The sequence below is a fragment of the Aedes albopictus genome, chromosome 2 (assembly GCF_035046485.1).
Source record: "Aedes albopictus strain Foshan chromosome 2, AalbF5, whole genome shotgun sequence".
Taxonomy (NCBI): Eukaryota; Metazoa; Arthropoda; class Insecta; order Diptera; family Culicidae; genus Aedes; species Aedes albopictus.
Genome location: NC_085137.1, coordinates 442,564,347 through 442,590,457, shown reverse-complemented (window position 1 = coordinate 442,590,457; position 26,111 = coordinate 442,564,347). Strand labels below are relative to the sequence as shown.

The 26,111-nt window shown below is 42.9% G+C and overlaps 1 protein-coding gene across 10 annotated transcripts in view; it reads right to left on the bottom strand.

The window, feature by feature from the left end:
- LOC109397319 (EGFR adapter protein) overlaps window positions 1–26,111 on the bottom strand; it is a 275,114-nt gene that overhangs the window by 24,520 nt on the left and 224,483 nt on the right. For 9 of the 10 annotated variants that reach the window (XM_062853753.1, XM_062853755.1, XM_062853759.1 and 6 more), the window contains one exon: window positions 22,243–22,377. The exons of the other annotated variant lie outside the window; for it this stretch is intronic. The gene's annotated coding sequence lies outside the window, so the exon portion shown is untranslated. The remainder of the gene's footprint in view (window positions 1–22,242; window positions 22,378–26,111) is intronic. 10 annotated transcript variants of the gene reach the window in all.

Below are 26,111 nucleotides of genomic sequence, written 5' to 3'. Positions count from 1 at the left end.
ATTGACCGCCCGTAGATGTTTCTCCAGTATTCAGAAGCGAACTAGGGATAGGCCGGCTCCTTAGCATATGGAGTAGGGATCTGACCTGGGTACCATATAGAAAAAATATATGATCGATCAGATGAGGTCATAACATTAAATTTCATCACTCATATTGCACATCATTTATCTTCGTCCAAACATTTCATGAAACTAATTAGTACAACAAGACACCATGCTCCTTTTACCTTCATTTGTCAAGTTTGTTCTCCGATCTTCGTGTCCTCCAGAAGACAAGGACAAGGATGCTGGCGAGTGTTTTGCATGTAAACATCCACCTTGCCGTCAACGCCCTTCATCACGTGTGTAGATATGTTGCAAACCGTCGTCGTCGTCGTTGTCATCCTCATGTCGGCCGATGTATGCCAGCCAGCCAGCAGAACAGCCAAGTGATCAGAGAGCTACACGAAAACCAGTTCCGTCCGTCTCGTCGTCCTCCCGTATGAATGAATAAATGGCAGAGGGAAATTGTAGCTCCTACATAGGTATTTAATAACCAGCTTGTTGTCACGTTAGTTGTCTGGGTCTTGTGTAAGTTTGCGTCCACAAAAGGACTCCTCTCAGTGTGATCAGTGACAGTGCTCGTTTTGTTGAATGAAATCCGCACGCTCCATTTCCGCCCTATCTCTGGCTCTGCCGCCCGTCCGGTTGCAAGTTGGTTTGGGTTGGTTTGGCAGTCGGTCGGTAGTAGGACAGTGGCTTTTACTGACCATTATGGACGGTTTTGGGGCTCGGTAGACTACAGCTCCGTGTAAAGTTTTATCTCCTCCTGTGTGTTGCTGAAACTGGGCGGGGTAGAGGTAGAGGATAGTGATGAGGGGGGAGAACTGGAGTAAAACGCACCAAATACTTGGCAACCACAGAAATAAGTTCTATCCCGGCCCACGATGAAGTAATGACATGATGCTCATGAATTAGTGAGCTCGTTATATGCTACTATGTTTGTTTTTAAATTTGAATATGAATATGTCTCTTATAATATTCGGAGCTCTCGGAGCTATTTTTAATTCGGCTGGTGCAGTCATTCTTCAGTCTAGACACAAGAGCCACGACGGCTTTCATATTAGTGTTACGATTTTTTTTATTCATTTTTTTGACTGAATGCAAATCTCCAATTCCAGTGGACCGATCTGACTGAAAACTTAGTTTATTGTTCATCACATGTAAGCATACAAAGGATCAATTTTCCAGCCCATTTCATGAAGTAGAACTCACTCGAGATTTGCATCTTCAAAGCCTCAAGGACATACGTCTTGAGAACTTCAGACGCACAAATCTCAAGAAGCAAGTTTCAAACAACATTTTCATTTCATTTATTTAGTTCACATCAAATTCATGATAATACTGAATCAACAATTTGCCGCCATAATACTCGATTTGCAGCTGCAGCTCTCCAACGTCGGTCACGCCCAACACTCGCCAGATCACGCTCCACCTGGTCCGCCCATCGTGCTCTCTGCGCTCCACGCCTTCTTGTACCAACCGGATGGTTAGCAAACACCAACTTTGCAGGGTTGTTGTCCGGCATTCTTGCAACATGCCCTGCCCACCGTATCCTTCCAGCTTTGGCCACTTTCTGGATACTGTGTTCGCCGTAAAGTGCAGCAAGCTCGTGGTTCATCCTTCTCCGCCACACACCGTTCTCCTGCACACCGCCGAAGATCGTCCTTAGCACCCGTCGCTCGAAAACTCCGAGTGCTTGCAGGTCCTCCTCGAGCATCGTCCATGTCTCGTGTCCGTAGAGAACCACCGGTCTTATTAACGTCTTGTACATGGTACATTTGGTGCGGGGGTGAATCTTTTTTGACCGCAGTTTCTTCTGGAGCCCATAGTAGGCACGACTTCCACTGATGATGCGCCTTCGTATTTCACGGCTCACGTTATTGTCAGCCGTTAGCAAGGAACCGAGGTAGACAAATTCTTCTACCACCTCGAAAGTATCCCCGTCTATCGTAACATTGCTGCCAAGGCTTGTCCTGTCTCGCTCAGTCCCACCTAACAGCATGTACTTTGTCTTAGCCGCATTCACCACCAGTCCGACCTTTGCTGCTTCACGTTTCAGGCGGGTGTACTGTTCTGCCACCGTTCCAAATGTTCTGGCAATAATATCCATGTCATCCGCAAAACAGACAAATTGGCTGGATTTCGTGAAGATCGTACCCCGGCTGTTGAGCCCGGCTCGTCGCATAACACCTTCCAGGGCGATGTTGAATAGTAGGCAGGAAAGTCCATCACCTTGTCGTAGTCCCCGTCGAGATTCAAATGAACTGGATAGCTCACCCGAAATCCTTACGCTGTTCTGCACACCGTCCATCGTTGCTCTTATCAGTCTAGTCAGCTTCCCGGGAAAGCTGTTCTCGTCCATAATTTTCCATAGCTCTGTGCGGTCGATACTGTCGTATGCCGCTTTGAAGTCGATAAACAGGTGATGCGTTGGGACCTGGTATTCACGGCATTTCTGGAGGATTTGCCGTACGGTGAAGATCTGGTCCGTTGTCGACCGGCCGTCGATGAAACCGGCTTGGTAACTTCCCACGAACTCATTTACTTTAGGTGAAAGACGACGGAAGATGATCTGGGATAGCACTTTGTAGGCGGCATTCAAAACGGTGATCGCTCGAAAGTTCTCACACATTAACTTGTCGCCTTTCTTGTGGATGGGACAGATTATCCCTTCCTTCCACTCCTCCGGTAGCTGTTCGGTTTCCCAGATCTTGACTACTAACTGGTGCAGACAGGTGGCCAACTTTTCCGGACCCATCTTGATGAGTTCTGCTGCGATACCGTCCTTACCAGCCGCTTTGTTGTTTTTGAGCTGGTGGATGGCATCCTTAACTTCTCTCAGCGTGGGAGTTGGTTCGTTCCCGTCCTCTGCTGCACCAACATAGTCATTTCCTCCGCTGCCTTGGTCCTCCGTGCCTACATTCTCTTCGCCATTCAGGTGCTCGTCGAAGTGCTGCTTCCACCTTTCGATCACCTTACGTTTGTCCGTCAGGAGGCTCCCTTCCTTATCCCTGCATGTTTCGGCTTGCGGCACGTAGCCTTTGCGGGATGCGTTGAGCTTCTGGTAGAACTTGCGTGTTTCCTGTGAACGGCACAGCAGTTCCATTTCCTCGCACTCCGCTTCTTCCAGGCGGCGCTTTTTCTCCCGGAAGAGACGGGTCTGCTGCTTCCGCTTCTGTCTGTATCGCTCCACATTCTGTCGGGTTCCATGCTGCAGCATTACCGCCCGCGCTGCATCCTTCTCCTCCAGAACCGCTCTGCACTCCTCGTCGAACCAATCGTTTCGTCGACTCCGTTCTACGTACCCGATAGTGCTCTCGGCTGCGTTGTTGATGGCTGCTTTCACTGTACTCCAGCAGTCCTCTAGAGGGACCACATCGAGCACACCCTCGTCCGGCAACGCTGCCTCGAGATTCTGCGCGTATGCGGTGGCGACATCCGGTTGTTTCAGTCGCTCTAGATCGTACCGGGGCGGCCGCCGGTAATGTACGTTGTTAATAACGGAGAGTTTTGGGCGCAGTTTAACCATCACCAGGTAGTGATCGGAGTCGATATTAGCGCCACGATAGGTCCTGACGTCGATAATGTCAGAGAAGTGCCGTCCATCAATCAGAACGTGGTCGATTTGCGATTCCGTTTGTTGTGGTGATCTCCAGGTGTAACGATACGGGAGGCTGCGCTGGAAGAAGGTGCTACGAATGGCCATGTTCTTGGAGGCGGCGAAATCGATGAGGCGTAGGCCATTTTCGTTCGTCAGCTGGTGGGCGCTGAACTTTCCAATCGTCGGTCTGAATTCCTCCTCCTGGCCTACCTGAGCGTTTAGATCCCCTATGATGATCTTGACGTCGTGGTTTGGGCAGCGGTCGTACTCACGTTCGAGCTGCGCGTAAAATGCGTCTTTGTCATCATCAGTGCTTCCGGAGTGAGGGCTGTGCACGTTTATTATGCTAATGTTGAAGAATCGGCCCTTGATCCTCAACCTGCACATTCTTTCGTCGATCGGCCACCAACCGATCACGCGCCTCTGCATGTCGCCCATCACTATAAAAGCTGTTCCCAGCTCACGTGTGTTGCCGCAACTCTGGTAGATGGTATGATTACCTCTAAACGTTCGCACCATAGATCCTGTCCAACACACCTCCTGCAGCGCTACGATTCCGAACCCGTGGTCCTTCAGTATATCGGCGAGTATGCGGGTGCTCCCGATGAAGTTGAGATATCTGCAGTTCCACGTACCGAGCTTCCAATCGCAAGTCCCTTTTCGTCGCTGTGGTCGTCGCCATTGGTATCGGTTCGCATTCTTCTCTTGTTGATTTTCCGGTGCTAGTCTTTTTTACGGCTGGCTCGCAGGGCCTGACACCAACCCACTAACCCAGGGAGCTGGGCTTACCTTCCCGGAAGCTACGGGTTCTGCATTGGCATTTCCTCCAACTACAGTGCTAAATAGCTAGGCTCGAGCGCCAGTCTTCGCCGGGGATGGTGTTTTTAATGGGCGCCCAGGAGATAATATTTTACCTGAGCTTCCACCCCCTGCTTACTTAGAGAGTTGATTTCTTCGGCAAAGTTGTTTAGCTGGTCAAGGGCCTTCAGAATATGGGCCGTATGATTCGTGATTTCACCACTAGGCGGCGCTAGATAGCGTACAAATTTCACATTTCACATATCTCAGCATTCTGATTTTTTAAAAAGATGGTGTCTTCGGCAAAATTGGTAGATCAAGGGCTTTCAGAATAATTATCGTTTGGTTCGAGTTTCTGCAGCTAGGCGGCGCTAGTTGCATTTTTTTTGCAAATTTTCCTGATATATATGAAAAACAAAATTTGTTTCACTAGCACCGCCTGTTGGTGGAATTTGGAACCAAAATATCCATCAACTGTAAGTCCTTGACCAGCTTAAGACGTCTGCTTGTCTCTGATATCACAGAATTTGATACCCCTTAGCGGGTTTTGGACTCATTGGCTATTGGCATTCTGTCGGTTCACCAAATGCTCAAACAACACTGACCCCTTTTGAACACACTGCGTGTGCACTGAGTTCTGTTTTTTTCTGCGTGCGCGCAGAAATTGCGCACTGGGATTATGACTTGCGGGCTCTCATTGCTCTCAAGCAGCACTCAAATCACCCGCCCAAAAACTCTGCGTGAGAGAAATTATGTACATTTTATTGTGCGTTTTTTCTCTTTCTCTTTCGTAAGGTAAATGCAACTGAGAAGTTCAGTGAAAGATGAGCGTAAATGGGCACAGTTTCTGCGTGACATGCCATCCCTGGTTGTCCGGCATTCTTGCAACATGCCCTGCCCACCGTACACTGGGAAAAAATCTTTATTCCTTCCATGTGACCGGGACATGGATTTTTGCAATGGGGGTAAACCAATTTTTTCCATTAGTGCGACTCATACTTTTGATGAGGCACAATACAGCAGCGACTCATACAATTTAGAGCACATACTATCCATGCACTAATTTGCCTGCGTAATCGGGTATTGGTTGCATATATTGCAGACTTCATCCCAAATTGGACTATCACACTTTTTTTTAGTACGCCTAAAAAGTGTGATAGAAGTGCACATTTGCCTCGGATCGTCTCGACGTCTTCGGTGCACTTATTCCTCCATTTAATAGGAATAAGTGCACCGAAAACCTCAACTCGATTCGACGTGGCCCTGCGCTGCAATCACACTTTGAAGGTGTGTGCACACTATTGTGTCAGTCCAATTTGGGGTGCAGTCAGCAATACTTTGGATGTGGTTTGGCACATGGATATTTGCCATTAAGTATGAGGCAATTTTCCTGAGTGTAGGAATAATTAATTTTTTTTTGGATTCGTAAAGACGCTCAGACGTTTCAAACATTTTGTTTTTCTTGACACCCCTCAAGTTCTTTATGGGATGTCTCTTGGAGATCTTCATGGTATTTCTTATGTAGTGCCTTTTAGAATCTTACAATGATCTGCAAGAACAAAACATCAAGGATCAACTTTGAGCATTCCCAGGAACCCCAGGAGAGAAGGTTTGGAAGCTTGTTTGAGAGAATTTCAGAAAGAACGTCTGAATAATCTCAGAAGGAGCTTCAAAAAACAATGATTATGGAGGAAATGTACATGGGTATCCTTGAGAAATCTCGGAAAGAACTGATTGAGAAATCACAAAAAAAAAACTGTAGAAGAAAAATATTCTTAGGAATCCCAGAAAGACTTTAAAAAAATCCCAAAATTGAGATCAGGGGAAAATCTTAAATGAATTCCTCCAGTAGGCAGACGGATGCTCAATAGTAATCCCTGAAGAAACTTCTTTGGGGATCATAGAAGAAAGTTTTTGATGAACACTTTTGCAGGAATCCTGGAACCAGCAGAAAGTCCAGTAGGAATGAGTGAGAGAACTTCTTAAAAAATCTGCAGGGATTTAAAAAAAAAAAGTTTTTGCGTGAGAGGCTGACGTTCTACAACTGATGAAATCAAACTAGAAACAATTCTCTGACGACAACTAGGTTTTTTAAACCCTAGTGATTGTGAAGTTATCTTCATCTTCTCAGTAATCTGAAACAGTGCACGTAAGCAGACTCTCACTCAGAAAGACCTGGCTCAATTCTAAGTACACAGCAGTGTCGAATGTTCAAGAATAATCATTAATATTAACAGGGTTTGGCATCACGTTGTAAGGGGGTCCTATTTGGGCGGTATATCGTGTTGAAATCCCAAGGAAATCAAGGAATTTTCTTTTACGGAAAGTTCCTGGACCGACCGGGAATCAAACCCGTCACCCCCAGTATGGATTGGATACCCACGCCTTTATGGCTGTGGCTATATTGGCTCTCTACAAGTTTGTACATATGCTATATGTTATTAAAGAAAAGAAGGCTGCAAAGCAATCTGAATCTAGCTGCTTTTCCAAGGGTTACCTTGGGGTACGATTCAGTTTTCTGCTATTTGCAAATTAGATGTAAACATCTTCACGTTTAATGTTCATTTAGAAAAATCCTACACATTTTACTCCCATTTCCCACTCACAGTGGTCTATTTAAAGCGGCAATGATTTTCGCTTTTCAGTTTTAATGGCACTTCTCGTCGTTGCTACCTCCCTAAGCTCACTAGGTATGATGATGAAAAGGAAACCCAGTGAGCTCTGTGAGACACCGCCTTTTGTATGACAACCTGTTGTAATCCATATCTCGGTGACTCGTTGACTCGGTGACTGACTTTATCATCTATCTGTGGCACTTTTGTGCTACAGATACTAGTTTTGCTAAGTAGGGGTTGAAGCTTACTGACGATAGACAGAAAACTAATCTAATAATAGCGGCGCATGGTCGTTTGTGAATATGAATGCGATAAATACTATAATATGGGAAAGCGACCGTTCATCAAGTTTTATGAGTTAGACCTTCAACTTTTTTGTAAAAGAACGTCTTGTCGCTTCAACGTGACTCACTGTTATTCATTGGATCACACAACACCCATTTATTGCTATGGAATTGACGTTGGAAAATGTTATGACAATTGAAAGTCTTAACTAACTGCTCATTGAGTAAACTTCCATACAACTACCAGCCTTGCCCAAAATATGAACACAGATACTTCCCACATATTAGAACGTGCCAAGGATGCTTCCATCGAGATTACTAATTCCATCCAAAAGCAACATTTAACGTTAATTAAAATGGCTCTCCAAGTGGTCCAGTTATGTAATTTTACCTCCAGCAAAACGACACCCACCACACCGGCTGTTACTTCTATGAACAACTAACCGAGTAAAAGTGGCAAACCAATGTAAATGGAATTGCATGCACGTTCCCGGATGAGACTGGACACATTCCACAGAAAGCAACAGATTTTTCAGATTCATTCTTTCCGCTTCCTTCCACAATTTGATACCTCTAGCGCACCATTCTACGTTCTATTCGCTTCACGTGTTTCCCACGAGGTGATGTGAGATTGCAAACCATTCCTCCTGGATGTTGTTGGGCATCAGATATTGCAAACTTGCTGATTCTAGTCCATCCTCACATACGTACATATCTAGGTAGTAGTAACTGGACACATCGAGCCCAAAAACCCTCTGGGTATTTCACCAAAAGGCCAGCTATATCGTTGTACACATGCTAGGGAAAAACTCGGAACATGACCAACTGCATTAAAAAAAAAAACAAAACAGCATGAAAAAACGAAACACATGTAGCAAAATGCAACTCAGTCTCCAAGGTGCACTCGAACCGGTGAATTGCTTAAAAGTGGCTTGTTAACAAGCAATAACCTAACGTGTGGGACTCGTTCACTGGCACTCTGGGCTCTGGTACACTACTACGCTGGTTCGTTCGTTTGCTCACATATGAGCCCTTCTCCAGATCGCTGGTTGGTGCTGGCTGTTACCGTTTGATGTCGTTTGAAACGGGGCACATAAAATCTCCCGGCAAAGACTCACCTCCATCAATCGGTGTAATAAGCTTCGAATTACGAAACCAAACGGTTTATATGTTTGCGTCTTTGAACTTTACGGGTGCACATGTAGCGGGAAGTTTTTTTTTCGGTTCTCATAGGGTAAAAAATTACTTCATCATAAGCGCTAATTCCCGTAATATCAGACGGTAAATAGTCAATCATTTCAGATATTTTAACTTCCATTTGCCAAAGCCTGATTAGATGGAAGAAAAAAGATGTAGGCTTTCAATAACCAGCCTCTATAGCACTGGAAATTGAATAATTGCGCCAAATTTCATGTTTCAATTTGATTCCACTTACGACTTCTAAATTTTTCTTGTTTTGCGTTTGCCGAAGGCAACCGCACCAAAGCAGCAGCTAGAGATATCGGTTCTTCGTCACCGTTCAATTTTCACTTCGCCAGGTTTACTTGTTGAACCAACCTTCAATTCATACTCCATAAAAACTCTATGGCCAGAGGAGCGGATCTGGTGTGATGGTTAGAACACTTGACTATCACGCCGTGGACCTGGGATCGAATCCCACTCCCGACAAACTCGCAAAAATGTGAGTTCTTCCTTCGGAAGGGAAGTAAAGCGTGGGTCCCGAGATGAACTAGCCTAGGGCTAAAAATCTCGTTAATACAGATAAAAAAAAAAAACTCTATGGCACTTCAAAGTTGGTTCTCACTGCTGCAAAAAGCATACAGCAATTGTAACACAATACATACAGCATACATACAATTCTTCCAAAAATTCCTTCAAGAATTCCTCCACGGATTTCTCCATGGATTACTACTGAAAATCTTCCAGGAATTCCACTTGGAATGCCTGCACGGATTACTCTTGAAATTCTTCCAATGATTCCTCCAAAAATTACACCTGAAATTCTTACAGGGATTCCTCCAGGATTATCTCCGCAATTTCTTCACGGATTCCTACAGAAATGCCCCTATGGGTTCCGCCAGGAACTCTTCCAGGGGTTCTTCCAGAAATTCTTCCGAGAATACTTGCAGGGAATCCTTCAGAAAATCATTCAGGAATTTCACACAGATTCCACCAAGATTTCCTCTAGGGATTCCCCCAAGCATTTCTCCAGGAATTTTCCACGGATTCTTCAGATATTTCTTCAGAAATTACTCAAAAAAACCGCCAGGAATTTAGAAATGCTTCCGGGAGGTCCTCCAGACATTCTTCCAGGAATTTCTTCTGGAAAGCCTCAACAATTTCTCTAGAAATACCTCAAAGGGTTCGTCCAGAAATTCCAACATGTATTCCTCCATAAATTTCTTCAACAAGTCCTCCAGAAATTATTTCGAAAATACCTCCAGAATTCCATGCAGAAATTCCTACAGGAACTTCTTCAGGAATTTCTTAAGGAATTTCTAGAGAAACTTCTTTAGAAATTGCTACATGAATCCCTTCAGGAATCCCTACAGGATTTTCCCAAAGATTCCTTAAGATATGCCTCCCGAGATAACTCAAGAAATTCCTTCAAGAATTTCTTCTAAAATACTCCCAAGGATTGATCCTCCAGCAAATCCTCCTGGAATTCCTCCAGGAATGCCTCCATGGATTCCTCCAGAAATTCCTCAAGACATTCCTCCAGAAATTCCTCCAGCAACTCCTTCAGAAATTCATCAAAGAATTCCTTGACGGATTCCTCCAGAAATTCTTCCAAGGATGCCTTCAAGAATGTCTCCTTCAATTCATCAGGGATTTCTACAGAGATTCCAATGAATTCTTCCAGGTATTCCTCCAGAAACTTCTCCAGGCATCTTTCAATGAATTCATCCAGGAGTTCCTCCACGGATTCCTCATGGAGCTCTACCACGGATTCCTGCAGGAATGCCTCCTGAGTTCTTTCATAGATTCCTTAAGAAATTCCTCCAGTGATTCCACCAGGGATTCCTCCAGGAATTCTTCAAAGCTTCCTCCAGAAATTATACCTTCAGAAATGTCTCCAGGGATAACTCCAGAAATTTTTTTCTTCTTCTTTTTTATGGCTCAACGTTCGCATTGGAATTTGGCCTGTCTCTCTTCAGCTCAGTGTTCTCAGAGCACTTCCACAGTTATTAATTGAAGGGCTTTCTTTGCTTGCCGTAGCATGAATTTATACATTATGAGGCAAGTACAATGATACTCTATGCCCAGGGAGTCGAGAAAAAATTTCCGATCGGATCAGGGATCGAACCTGCCGTCTACGGATTGGCGTACCACTAGGCTAACTGGAGACCCCGGGATTTTTTTCGGGGATTTCATCACAGATTTCTCCAGGAATTTTGCATAGCTTCCTCCAAAAATGCTTCTAAGGATTCCTTTAGAAATGCCTCCAAGGATTCATCCATGGATTCCTGCTGAAAATCCTCCAGGTATTCTTCTTGGAATGCCTCCAAGTATTCCTCCAGAAATTCCTCCACGGATTTCTTCAAATATTGTTTCAAGGATTGCCCCAGGGATTATTCCTCCAGGAATTCTTAAGGATTTTTTTCTCGAAATTTCTCCAGGGATTCCTCCAAGAATTTCTTTACGAATTTTTCCAGGTATTCGTCTAGAAATTCCATCTGGAATTCCTCTAGAAATTTCTCCAGTGATGCCTTCAGGGAATCCTCCAAAAATCCCTTATGGGGTTTTTCAGGAATACATTCAGGGAAACCTCCAGAAATTCCTCCAAAGTTTCCTCCAGGGATTCCTCCACGATTTTTTTTATGATCTCTCTACGAATTCTTCCAGGTATTTCTTCTGAAATTCTACCAGAAATTCATCCAGAAATCAGCAATTTTAAGTAATTCCTCCCGAATTTTCTCTAATTCTTCCAGAAAATTTGCAATGGGTTCTTCCTGAAAATTCATCCTGAGATTCCTGCGATGGTTTCTCGAGGATTTTTTCCTGATATTCCTGTAGGAAATCCTTCAGGAATTTATCCTGGAATTATTCCAGGAGTTCCTCTAGAAATTCGTTCAGTAATTCTTCCAGGAATTGCTCTACGAATTCCTCCGGAAATTCCTTCAGGAGTTTTTCAGAGCTTTTTACAAAAATTCCACCAAGCATTCCTTTGCCTCCAGGGATTACTCCAATTACTTCAGGGATTCCTCCTGAATTCCATCGAGGGGTTTCTCCTGTAATCCTTCCACGTATTCTACCATAAATTCCTCCAGGAATTCATCCAAGATTTCTTCCAGGAAATCCTCCAAGAGTTCCTCTAGGAATTCCTCTTGGAATCCCTGCAGAAATTCCTTCAGGAATTCTTCCAGGGATTCGTCAAGGAACTCCTCCAAGAATTCCGCCAGAAATTTCTCCAAATATTTATCCTGAAATTTCTCCAGGAATCCCTCCACGATTTTTTTTACAGGGAATCTGCCAAGGATTCTTATAGGAGTGGCTCTAGGGATTCCTCCTGAAAATTTTCCAGGGATTTATCCTGGAATTCCTCCACGATTCCTCTATCAATTTCTTTAAGATTTTTTCTAGCAATTCCTTCAAAAGTTCTCCCAGGAAATTCTACAGGAATTCCTCTAGAAATACCTCCAGGAATTATTCCAGGAGTTTCCCAGAGTTTTCTCTAGGAATATTTCCAGTATTCTCTTAGTAGTGCCTCCAGGAATTACAGTATGATGCATTAGAGTCGATATTGTTCTTGGTACACAGAATGCTATTTTAATGTACGATATTTCAAAAAATAATCATGGTGCAAAAGATGCCTAGATGATGTTGTGAACGCCATGATTGCGCTTGCAATGCTTTGGTAGTGCATGAAATATGACGATGATGCATGATTTTGCATAAGACACATACCACAACGAAACAAAAATTAACTATTGGTCTGTCTCAAGAGCAAACTTATGTGTCTCTGGTAGATTTTGGGCCGCTGAATCCGAATCCGGGCTGATTGTAAGCCATTGAGCATGGACATATTTTTTTAAACAATTTAAGTGTAAATTGGTCAATTAACATTTAAATTTACGACTCACGAAAAATATTCCGTTTTATAAATTGATTGTTTGAATATCGTGGTGGTGCATGGAATTGCAAAGAAGCTGCATGATGTCAGAATGGAGGAGAGCGACATTTCCGGACCAACAATTGAAAAGGCCGCAACAATATTGCGTAAACAAACACGTTTCTGTCGACTTAGGGCCTTCTGATAGCCACCCACGCATCTCACCACCATTAACAGAAAGCTTGATGTTTGCGCTTTCTGTTAGTGGTGGTGAGGTGTGTGGGTGGAGTTCAAAAGGCCTCAAGTCGACAGAAACATATTTGTTTACAAAATGTTGATGCGGCCTTTTCAATTGTTGGTCCGGATTTGGCATAAAGTCATTTGATATAAGGTCATTTGGCATAATGAAAATTTGTCATAATCGAAATGCACCTTTCTTTTTTATGCCAAGTGTTCATTATGCCAAATGACCGTCATGTTAAATGTATGTATACCAAGTGACCTTATTCAAAACGACCTTATGCCAAATGACACAGACCTTCACAATAGTGTATTAGTTTCACCGTGATTCTTTTATACCCAACATGTTTTATGTTTTGGTGCACGAATTGCAAAAATGGTGCAGAAATCTCAATGTGGCGCGGAAGTCAACAAGTTGCAGGTACATGGAATGCTATTCTATACTCGAAATGTCAAAATGGTGCATAGAATTCAATTGTGAACCACACCTTATGGTGCATAAGGTGCTAGATGATATAGTGAACCTAAATGGTGCATGGAAAGCTCTGAAGAAGGTACATGATGTGAGCGTGCTGCATTACTTGTCACCCTTATTCAGTGCTTATCAATATGTTTCATGATTAGGTGCACGAAGGGGAAATAAAGTATCGATTTTGATACAATTTTTGTTTTGATTTCTTTTCCCCTGGAACAGGGGGTCCGTAGTAATATTATAAACCGGCAGCTACACAGCCAATCAACATGGTCCAGGTACATGGAATGTTATTTTGGTATTTAGTACTCCTAAAATGGTGCATAGAATACAAACAAAATGCATTTAATGTGAGGCTCACACCGTAATGGTGCATCAAATACCTAGATGATATAATAAACGCTGAAATAGTGCTTGGATAGCTTTGGTGGTGCAAGAAATTTAATGATGGTGCATGGTATCAGTATGATACAGCAATTGCTAAATTGATTAAAAGACAGTGCATAATATCAGCATAATACGTGGATGTCTAAATGATTCTGAGGTGCATGGACAGCATTGAACAAGGTGCATAATGTAAATGTGCTGTATTTACCGTCATCGTCATTCAGTGATTCTCAACATTTTTTCTGGCTAGGTGCACGAGTTGCAAAAATGGTGCTTGAAATCAATGTGGTACCGAAATCACCATGGTTCACGTACATGGAATACAGTTTTAGAGTACGAAATGCCAAAATGGTGCATGGTATTCAAAATATGGTGCTGACAAATGTGGTGCTGGGGGGTCTCCAGTTAGCCTAGTGGTTAAGGCTATGGATCGCCAATCCGGAGACGGCGGGTTAGATTCCCGTTCTGGTCCGGAAAATTTTCTCAACTCCCTGGGCATAGAGTATCATTGTGCTTGCCTCACAATATACAAATTCATGCAATGGCAGGCAAAGAAAGCCCTTCAATTAATAACTGTGGAAGTGCGAAAAGAACACTAAGTTGAAGCGAGGCAGACCAAGTCTCAGTGCGGACGTAGAGCCAGAAAGAAGAAGAGGAAATGTGGTGCTGACATCAGTAACTGGTTAAAAGATAGTGTGTGAGATCAGCATGGTTGCTAGCTTAATCTGTGAAAATCATGATTGTGCATGAAATACTAAAAAATACATGCGTCAGTATGGTGCATTAGTTGCCTTCATGGTTCAGTGATTCTTAACATTGCATGGTTAGATGCAAAGTGCAAGAATTGCAAAAATGGTGCACAGAATTTTATGTGATGCGGAAATCAACATGAATCAGGTACAAGGAATGCCATTTGGTGTATGATATGCCAAAATGGAGCATATAATACTCAAATGTGAAATAAATGCTTATAAGTTATATGAGATGAGATGTTCAGATGGTGCATGGAATTTGAAGATGTTGCTTGATGTCAGTATGCTGCATTTAATGGCAACAATTCAATGAATCTGAATATGGTGTATGGCAGTCACCTCTTTTGACGTCCGCACTACATTTCTCAGATATTTTTTTTAATGGGGGCAATTGTATCCCTCTCACACCTCTTGTGCAAGCTATTGATCACAAATACGATCGCTTATTCAATTCCACCAAATCTAAAAACTGATCATCAAAACTGCAGCTCTATATGATGAATGAATCCCATTGTTATAAACGATAAAACCGTTCCAATTTTGGCTGAAACTAAACCAACTCAAAGAAGGGGAAAAAAACTTTTCGAATCCTGTGGCGGACATGGCACGAAACATATTCCCAAAAACCGAATTTCCAAATAATGTATGCTTTTCCGAGTGGAATAGTTTGGCATTGTTTGGTGACGGGGTCGGTTGTTGGTGTTTGGTTTTGCACTAATCGATTCAGAATGCAGCTGTTGCACATCGAAAAAGTGCCATCAAAAACAGCACAGCGATTGAAGGGAAATATCTGCGGAATGGCGCTGCTGCTGGCCGAGGTCACGACGGGGTGTGTGGGTCAATTACAGCACATGGGAGCTAAACTTCCGAAATTACTGTGCACGTTCATATGTAGCCAACCTTCTGTACAATAGTTTTTGGTGTGTTTGGTGTGTAACTCTCAATTGTTTGGTGAGCTTGTTTGGGGAACTGAAAACTATTGTTAGTGGCAATTGGAAGTTAGAATGGGGAATTTCATTCACTCCATAAATGCCGACATGTGTTGAATTACTGACCCCAGTGTCGACTGCAGTTGCATCGTTTTGTAATACGACGCGAGCGTGTCAGCATCAGGGGCAGGCTGACTAGTAGATGTTAATGTATGGACTTCTGGATTGCCGCATAGTTGAGGTTGGGCCGCGAGTTTCAGCAGCTATGGATTTTAGGGAAATTCCGGAAGTACATCGTTACGTAGCTGTTTTTTGTTCTCCGATTGGTTTTTACTTTCAATCCCCCTTGAATATATTAACAAGGTCCCACCTCATTTGATTTAATGAGCAAATTTCCCATCTCAACTAAATCCTTTAATTTGTCAAAGGCTAGGAAGTCTGGAAAATCCATCGTCGTTTTATCCAAAGCAACAGCATCAGCTCCATTCCGTTTCAGCTTGACTTGTATCGTCTGGGAGTTAAGTGAGCAAGATTGATGAGGTGGCATCCTGGCTTTCAAGAGAACAAATTGTGATTTATGGTGTCCGTTCCAGTTGGTCGCGCAGACAAACACACGGTACGAGCCGGGGTATCTTTCCCTCTAGCATCAACGTGCTGACTTTGCTAATCCAGTCCACATGGACGCGAAAGGGAACGTGTTTCATAACGGTTTGGGATGAGTCAATCCTTTTTTTTTTGGGAAAAATCTATCATGAAAATCTCGTTTATTGGAAAAAGTTGATCTCTCATCATTTGCCGTACGTGTTTCACGGCATGCATTCATAAAATGTTATCAGAATACGATATAATATTGGTGAAGCATGTAATACTCCAAATTTGTTTAGAAATCGGTCAGAACTTCCCGGTGCAAAAGAATAACTTTGTGACTAGTTATTAGCCGTCTTAAATTGGAGTCAAAACGTATCTCCTGCTAACCTCGATTCTGAAAATCTCCTTTTGTATGCTCACAGATCCTCTAATTTTAAGTATATTTAGGTATGGTTTTGGGTTTTATCTACCCAAGTAACACACTTGTCACCGAAGAGTTACGGCGGCGCAGGTTTTTGTTGCGCAGAAGTCACGGTGACTTACTTCTAACAAATAAACACTTACTTGCTAGAAGTAAGTCACAGTGACTATTGCGCAACATAAACCTGCGCCGCCGTGACTCTTCGGTGACAAGTGTGTTACTTGGGTAATTCCTATCTATCTAAGCACCTACCAATAAATATCGAATTTATTCTTGCATCATGCCTAACGCCTCGTGGCCAATTTACTATCAATTCCTAATTCAGAAATTAGCTTCCGTATCATGTGAAAACACAGTTGAAAAACGAGAGCGAATGAGGCACGTTACAGATAGGCGCGGAACAGGCAGAACTCAATCTTCCGGTTGAAGAAGCGCCAGCAAGAAAAACGAGATCGCGAAGCGATGGAAGAGCTGTACCGCGCTAAGGACACACGAAAGTTCTACGAGAAGCTGAACCGCTCGCGCAGAGGCTTTGTGCCACAAGCCGACATGTGCCGAGATAATCACGGGAATATTCTCACGAGCGAGCGTGAGGTGGTCGAGAGGTGGCGGCAGCATTACGATGAGCACCTCAATGGCGACGTTGAAAGTACCGAAAGAGATCGAGGAGGAGGTTGGCCGGTTGAAAAACAACAAAGCCGCTGGAGCAGATCAACTACCAAGTGAGCTTCTAAAATAAGGTGAAGAAGCACTGGTCAGAGCACTACACTGGGTCATTACCAAGATTTGGGAGGAGGAAGTATTACCGGAGAAATGGATGGAAGATATTGGTATCTACAAAAAAGGCGACAAGTTGGATTGCGGGAACTATTGCGCGATCACACTACTGAGTGCTGCCTACAAAATACTCTCTCAAATTTTATGCCAAATTTTATGACAATATCAGGCTGGATTCATGGGTGAACGTGCTACAACGGACCAGATGTTCGCCATCCGCCAGGTGTTGCAGAAATACCACGAATACAACGTGCCCACACATCACTTGTTCATCGATTTCAAATCAGCGTATGATACAATCGATCGAGAACAACTATGGCAGATTAAGCACGAATACGGATTGTGCGGATAAACTGATACGATTGATCAAAACGACGATGGATCGAGTGATGTGCGTAGTTCGAGTATCAGGGATACTCTCGAGTCCTTTCGAATCTCGCAGAGGGTTACGACAAGGTGATGGTCTTTCGTGCTTGCTGTTCAACATTGCTTTGGAGGGTGTAATAAGGAGAGCGGGGATAAACACGAGTGGAACGATTTTCACGAAGTCCGTTCAGTTGCTTGGTTTCGCTGTAGATATTGATATTATAGCTCGCAAATTTGAGACGAGCGGAAACGTACATCCGACTAAAGAGGGAAGCCATGTGAATCGGATTAGTCATTAATGTGTCGAAGACAAAGTACATGATGGGAGAGAGCTCCAGGGAGGAATCACCGCGCCCGCCACCCCGAATTTATATCGACGGTGATGACATCGATGCGGTTGAAGAATTCGTGTACTTGGGCTCACTGGTGACCACCGACAACGACACCAGCAGAGAAATTCAGAGGCGCATTGTGGCAGGAAATCGTGCTTACTTAGGACTCCGCAGAACTCTACGATCGAATAAAGTTCGCCGTAACACGAAGTTAACCATCTACAAAACGTTGATTAGACCGGTCGTCCTCTACGGGCACGAAACATGGACCCTACGTGCAGAGGACCAACGTGCCCTTAAAGTGTTTGCGAACGGAAGGTGTTGCGTACCATCTACGGCGGAGTGCAGATGGAATACGGGACTTGTAGAAGGCGAATGAACCACGAGCTGCATCAGCTGCTGAGAGAATCAACCATCGTCCATACCGCGAAAATCGGGGGGCTACGGTGGGCAGGTCACTTCATCAGGATATCGGATAGCAACCCGACTTCTCGAGAGTCATCCGACCGGTACAAAAAGACGTGGAGCGCAGCGAGCTAGGTGGGTCGACCAAGTGGAGCACGATTTGCGGAACCTACGCAGAGTGCGGAACTGGAGACAAAGAGCCATGGACCGAGTGGAATGGAGACAAGGCAGAGGCCTCCCCGGCCTTTGCCTGATCGGTAAGTAAGATGTAGGAAATCCTAAGAAAAATTGAAAGAATTTTTCATGAAGCTCCTTAAGGATCTTCATAAGGCACTCCTTGAGTTATTCTACGAAGAATTTTTGGTGTTTTTCGTCTTTCAGTCACAGGAAAAGCATTGATTATTCTAAATTATTGCCTGCCCTTCATCAGGGCTCGAAATGATGTTGAAGATCTCAACCACAGAATCAAAACGTAGGCAATGGTTTAGAATAATCAACGCTTTTTCTGTCACTGAATGCCAGAAAAACACCAAGTTTCCGTAAATCCAGTCAATCCCCATAAGAAATCTATGAAGAATGCCAACAAAATACTCATGGAGGATTTCCATCCTAGAAGGAAATCCTGGAGGAATCCAGAACAGAGTTCCTGGAGGAATACTAGATGGAGTTCCTGAAAACATCTGCTTGCAATTTCTGAAAGAGCCCTGGAAGACGCTTCTCTTAAGGAATCCCAGAAGAAGTTCCCGAAAAAAATCCTAAGATGTTCCTAGAGAATTCCCTGAAGAAGTTTTTGAAGGCATTCCGGAAGGAGCTTCCTTAGGTATCCTGGGAGGAATTCTCGAAAAAAGTTTCTGGAGGAAGACATTCTTGGAGGAATCCCTGAAGTAGTTCTTGAAGTAATCCCTGAAGTAGTTCATGAAAGAATCCAGGTAGAAGTTCTGGGAAACATATCGGAAGAAATTTTCGAAGGATTCTTGGTGGCTCCCATAGAGGAACCTCAGAATGAATTTTAAAAAGAATCATGAATAAACTCCGGAAGCAGTTCCTGATAGAATCCCGGAAGAAGTTCTCGGAAGAATCCCGGAAGAATTTTCCAGTGGAATCCCGAAAGAAGTTCATGGAGGAGGTTTTTGAAAGAATTCTGGAAGGAGTTCCCGGAGGAAGAAGTTTTTTAAGGATTCCCGGAGTCTCCCTTAGAGGAACTTTAGGAGGAGTTTCCATCAAAATCCAGGAAGGAATTCATGAATAAATATCGGAAGCAGTTCCTGAACGAATTCCGGAAGAAGTTCCCGTAGAAATCCTGGAGGAATCCCAGAAGAAGTTCATGAAGCAATCCCAGAAGTATTTGGTAGAGGAATACCGGAACAAGTTTTTGGTTAAGAATTTATAAAGAATTTCCGAAAAAAAATGTGAAATTCTTTGATGAGTCAAGATGTACAAAGAATCCATGCAATAAATTTAGAAGGAGTTCCTAAAGGAATCCCTGCATGAGTTTCTTAAGCAAACCAGAAAAGAACTTCTGGAGAAATTTTGGAAGAAATTTTTGGTGAAATTCTAGGAAGGATTCCGGAGTAATCTCAGAGAAAATCTATGAGGAATCTCATAAAGAGCAATGGAACGAACCCGTGAGGGGACATCTGTGGTAATCCTAGGAGAAGCTTCTGAAGAAATTCCAGAAAGAATTCCTTAAAAAATCCTGGAAGGCATCCTAGATTACATCTGTTTAAAAAAAACACACACACACACAGAAGAAGTTCCTGGAAGAGTGCCAGAGGTAACTTCAGAAGGAATTCCAAATGCTCATAAGAAACTTCCTGGGAAATCCCAGGAGAAACTCCTGGAGCTCTGAAAAAAAGATTGTAGAGAAAGTACGGAAGGAAGTTCTGGAGGAATTCTGTATAGAACTTCTGTGTAATTTCAAAAGGAGCTTCTAATGAGGTACCACCAGCAAATCATGAATCAGCTCACTTTCTCAAGCACGCTAACCCACAAATTTGAAACTCATTCAAAATACACATGGAAAGGCGACGGCATTTATTGAAGTCCGAATTGTAAACAACAAAGCCACGAAATGTAGTGTCTCATTCCACAGTATCGTAGTTCATTCTCTGGCTTGGTTGGTTAAAGCGCCGGACTAGTGATACGGAGTCGTGGGTTAGAATCGCATCGAAACAGGTGGTATTTTTTTCAATCTACATAATTACACAGTAAAACCGCTTAGCACTAAAATTTGTAAGACCTACTCACAAAAGCATAATTTCCATACCACTCATAAAATGTGTAAGACTTACACATCCACAAAATCTGCTCCTGCGTCCACAAAATTGTTAAAGTTGATTTTTTTTCTGTATGACAATCTAGCTAGGTTTAATAGTGACCTTGGCGAACCAAATGTGTAATTCTTACACATTCTATGAGTGGTAGGGTCCCATTAGACGTGAAAAATATTTGGCGAAACAAACCCAACAAATGACCAACACAACGTGAATCGTAGCAATCTTGGATGAATGTTGGACTTCAGTGGCAAATATTTGTCATGACAAACACCTGTATCGAAATTATGCATTTATGAGTAGGTCTTACACATTTTAGTGCTGAGCAGTTTAAGCGTATACATATATCCAAATGCACCGAGTTCTTCGTAGCATTGTTTATCTGATTCAGAGTCTTCGGACAATCGGCCAAAAACTTAAACTACTTTCATAATTTCCATCTCAACTAAATATACACCACTAGACAATCCAGTTGTAAGCAACAATATTGCAGCCTCCTGCAGTAGTCCCACGTCGCTCTCCGCTCGTGACAGAATTAAACTTTTCTGTTTTCTGTTCATGTCACTTCGGTACATCAACGCACGGAAACTGTATCATTCAGCAAACTTTTCCATTCATACTTTGTTTGTTGAGAGCCTTAGCGTATATATATTCCATACCGCCTGACTGAGTAGTATAGAAAGCAAATCCTCATGCCAGCTGTTGTCTGTCTCGGGTCCCACAGCCTGGGGGTGAAATGGGGGTAAAATGTGCCCTCTGAAGTTGAGGTTTAGCTTCATCTTGAAGCGATTTGACATATTTCAAAAGCTGTTCTAAAACACCAGGAAATGATGATGCCTGGTTCATTTACACCAACTCCTTATTCGAAAAATTAAATGCCAATAGATGGTAGGTCTAATGATGCGTGGTCTAACGACTACCACTTCTGATACGTATACACAAGGTTATGGGTTCCCCGAGTTTTTTTTTTGTCCTACTTAGTATATTTGTCTTTCTCATCTCTACAAATACAACAATACAACATTGCTAGATCTAGAAACAGTTTGAAATGTTGTTTCCCTGTTGTTAAACCTCTTCCAAATAGTAATTTCTCAAACTTTCCTATATCCAGAGAAAATTGAACAAGCTCAGTGCTATATACAATCTGACATGGGCAAGCGATCCCATTATCTCTTCCTTTCCCTTGTATCACATTGACCTGCAATCTGACGTAGCATGCGTCATTCTCATCTAACTAGAAGATCACCAAATGTTACACATTGAAGATACCTGTTAGTCTCATTGGTTCCTTATGTGAGTGTAGTTAATCCGGCGATACGTTAGCAACAGTTTTGTTTTTGAAAAATCCAGCCAATGCTGGTATTCCACTTACCCATTTCACACCGATTCCCCCTATCAGTCACCCATGTCCGGAGAACAAACACGACGGATGCTGGCTGAGAAAGCTTATTGTTGTCGTCGTTGATACACTTGGCGCATAAACTTTTTTTTTATATAAATGCCACAAACATAAAAAGAATGTTCCTTTTTAAAAGGCGATTACTGTAATACGCTTTATATTTAAAGCTTACTGTTAACTCGCAGCCGCCCGCGCCATAGCGTTGTCGTTGATTGGTTTTGAGCGCTCGATAATTTTGTGCAGCGTGGTTTATTTTTCTGATTCGGTGGCGGCGGATACAGAACTTTACCAATCTTGAAAGTTGTATCGTGGTTGTTATATTTATTTTTGGTAGAATGAAAAACTTCGTACTGATTGACTCCTTCAACTTCCTTTACTAATAAGCAGACATTTTAGTTAACTGTACAAATGTTTCAGCTCAACTACTGTGTTCGTTCGTCGGGTTGAGAAAGGTGCCCCCCAAAAAGTTCGTCCCATTATTGTACTCCATAGTAGTTAATAATCTTACCTGAAAATTTTCAATGATGACTGAATTGCTGCGATGGGCGGTGGGCTGATGGTCGACGATGGCGATGGAGCTGATGGTGCTGGTGGAGGTGATGGTGCTCATTTGGAGTGGCTTGTTAACGAGATGTAAAATTGCCTGATGAGAGAGGAAAAACAAACAAAAAGGTGAGTGAGGTTATTAAAAGATTTTTTTTTGCGAACTGATGTCGTTTGTGTGAAACAAAAAGCACGTGTTTTACATTAATTGAAATTTGGAGGAGAATATTGAATTATAATTTTACAAGCACGCAACAAGGGGAAAATTGGTTCGGAAGGCGTAAAAAACATAGTTTTCTGATTAAACGACTTTATAAAGATCTCTCAAATTGAGCTGATTACAAATCCAAAACAAACTTGCTTATTTCATATTTGTGTACTATGTAGTATTATATTTATACAGTTGAAATTGAGATAGCAATTAAATTTCCCCTGAAGTTTCTCCAGATTTCCTTCTGTGATTTCTCCTGGAGTTCCTCGAGTGATTTTTCCTGGAGCTTCTACTTGAGATTCTTAGAGGACTCCAAGAGAAGTTATGCAATGGACACCTCCTACTATATATTTTGGCATTCTTCATGAAAGTTGTCCAAAGATTTTACCTGGAGATGCTCAAGTAATTCATTTTCAGATTCTTTCAACATATTCTACAGAAATATTCTCACGAATTCTGTGGAGGAATTTCTTCACAGATTTCTCTCACATTAGTGATTTCCTCGAGGAGATCTTATGAGGATTCTTCATGAAAATCATTCAACTGGAAAACTGGAGTTTATTCCGGTAATCCTTCTGTAGTCAGCTTCCTCCTAGTATACTTCTCCAGGAATGGAATCGAATGGTGTTAGTTTGATACACTGAAATCGCATGAAAATTTTGCCAAAAAAAAAAAACAAGTTTTTCTTGTTAAAAATAGTTGAACTGATTGTGACATATCAAACATATTTTCTAATTTTAAATTGACTGGTAGACTTATGGGGCTCCCTTCGTTCTGTATCATTGACTGGAAGTACCAATTCTCCTCTGAAAACACTTTTTCCTGGATTCTTCTTCTTTTCCTTTGTTTTGAGTCGACTGAGACTATAATGCCCTTTTCCTGTTTTGTAGGCTTTACAGGTAGCGTTGGGTAATTTTGAATCGATGTTCGCAACATCGATGTTTTTGTTTCGATTAGTAGATTTTTTGAATCGATGTTTAAGCCGCACGACATCGAACGAATCAATTTTTTTCATTCGATTAAAATATATAAAATTTATTTTTTTACCATTATAAAATGTATATAAAATCGAGGTAAAATGTACATGAAATCGTAGTACATAAAATCGAGGTTCCACTAAATCGAAGTATACCTGTTGTTACCAGCAATAACATTTGATTCAGTTTACCATATCGAGCGCGGGAAAATAGGGAACAATATTTGTATTATTTAGTTCGAACCAACGGTGTTTTTAAATACGGCGTTCGGTGGGTTGACATTCACAACGCAGAACAGGTGGATGAGCGACTATGATGACAGCGATTGCTAATATGAGTACCGCGCGTGGGCGGAAACAGGTAAACGCGTTGTGACCATGAGTGGGTGAGTGAGTGGGTGTCCGTATGAAGACGGGGAAGATACGGACGCCGAGCGAGAGAAGGCAGTTAGTGTCGCCGTTTCGCGACACGTTAACCCAGGCCCAGACTGCCATCGAGTGGGCCGCACTCCCGGCCTTCGGAACCATCCCGTCGAGTGCCTACGGCGCGCTTGCCCACGAAGCCTTTTGAACGCGGACATTTTCCGTGACAGCCTCAGCCAGTACCCCGCGACCCTCGGCGTGACGTCTGGTGATCCCAAGCAGATTTTCCGCCATCCCGGCCGGTATTGTGGTCGATCTCGAGCTCCCTGGGTCGTTTTATGAGCGGGCCATCACTGCCGTTGCCGTTCGCGTTCGTCGCTCGTACCACGTGTCGCCGAGTTCTACAGCAAACGCTCCCGGGTTTTCTGCCATTCCTGTCGGAGTTACCAGCACCCCGGCCGGACTTGGGGCCGATTTCGGGACCCCAAAGCCCGGATCCCTTGCGACCGAACCCTTCCGTCGCCACACTGCTCCCGCCAACTGAACCCTGCGCCGCCATCAAACCCACCGAACAATCCTTTCGGCATTGACGTAAGTTGTTTAATATATTTGTACCCACATTAAAGTTGTTAGTTCAGATTCCTCGCGCCCGAAAACCTCCCCACGCCAGGCGCCCTGAGACCTGGGACTAAAAGAGGTTTTGGAGACCCACCCCGTAGACGGCCGCGGCTTAGATCAGCTGTCTGGGGCTTAAGACGGTACTCTTCCAGAACCGAGCAGTCCCAGGGCCCAAAATTTGAGTCTTATACTGTATATCTCAGGTTTCTTGAGCAATCCCTCCCAGGACTCTAAGTGAATCTTTCTCAGGTTTCTGGATGAATAATTCTTATGGTTCTAGCGCATCCTTCTCAGCATTCCATTCCGAACATTTTTTTTTTGAGAATCCCTATCAGGATTCTAGATGAATTTCTCTTAATAATGTTGAAGATCCCCTCTCAGGATGCCTTTCAATACTGCAGAAGAATTCCTCTCAGTATTCTGGAAGAATCCGCCAGAGAGTTTTAGGGATATCCGTCTAAGAATCCCGAGGACCATAATAAGTAATTTCTGTATGATCTGGGTTGATCTCTCTAAGGATTCTGTAAGACCCTCAATTACGATCCCACTCAGAATTCTGAGGAAATTTTTCTTGGCATTCTGAGGAACTCCTCTCAGAATTCTTGGAGAATCATACTCAGCATTCTCAGACTTGTGGCGAAATCCCTCTGCGTAAGATCCTTTTAAGATTCTGGGGGAATATCACTTAGTACTCTTCCCAAGATTCTCTAAAAATTCGGCTTTCTGGGAAAATTTCTTCCAAGATTCTGGGGAATTTGTCTCATGATTCTGAAGAAATCCCTGGAATTGTGGGGCTATAGTTTTGAAGATTCTAGGACACTTTCTTCAGAATTATCAATTATTGAAGAATCTCTCACGAGATTCTGGGCACAGTTCTCTAGAGAAATTGGGATTTTGAAGAATCCCTCGCTAGAAACCCCTTTCAGGATTCTGGGAAAATCCCTGACTTGATTATAGGAAGATTCCGTTGAGATACTGGTGAAATAATTTAAAGTATTCTGGAGGAATCACTCTCAGAGTTCAGGGACAATCTCTTTCAGGAGTTTAGGGGAGTCCTTTCAATGATTCTGGGCAATGTCTTTCAGGAATCTGCGGTAATTTTCCTGTTTTATGTGGGAATACCTCTTATAATTCCAGAGAATCCTTCTCAGGATGCTGGAGAAGTCCATCGTAATCCCTTCCAGGGAGAATCCTCATCATTTTCGGAAAAATCCATCTTAGGTTTCTAGATATATTTCTCTCAAGAATCTGGAAGAACCCCTCTTATGATCCCTCTCAGGATTCTGGAGGAATCACTCGTAGAATTCTAGAGAGTACCTTTCGGGATTATGGCAGACTTATTTGCAGCATTCTAAAGTATTCCACCCAGAATTTTAAGGGAATTCTGGGAGAATACTTTAAAGGGTTCTGGAGGAATTCTTCTCAAGCTTCTGGGGGAATCCTATCTTCCAGAATTCTGTGAGAGTATATCTCAGGTTTCTTTGGCAAACTCGCCCAGTATTTTGAGGGAATCTTTCTCAGAATTCTGGAATCCTTCTTAGGGTTTTAAGTTACGCTTTTTAGGATTCTGGGTCATTTCTCTTAAGTTTCTTGGGCGATTCATTTTACAATTCCGAAAATCTTTTTTGTTTTGTGGGAATTTCTCTCACAATTCTAGATGAATTTA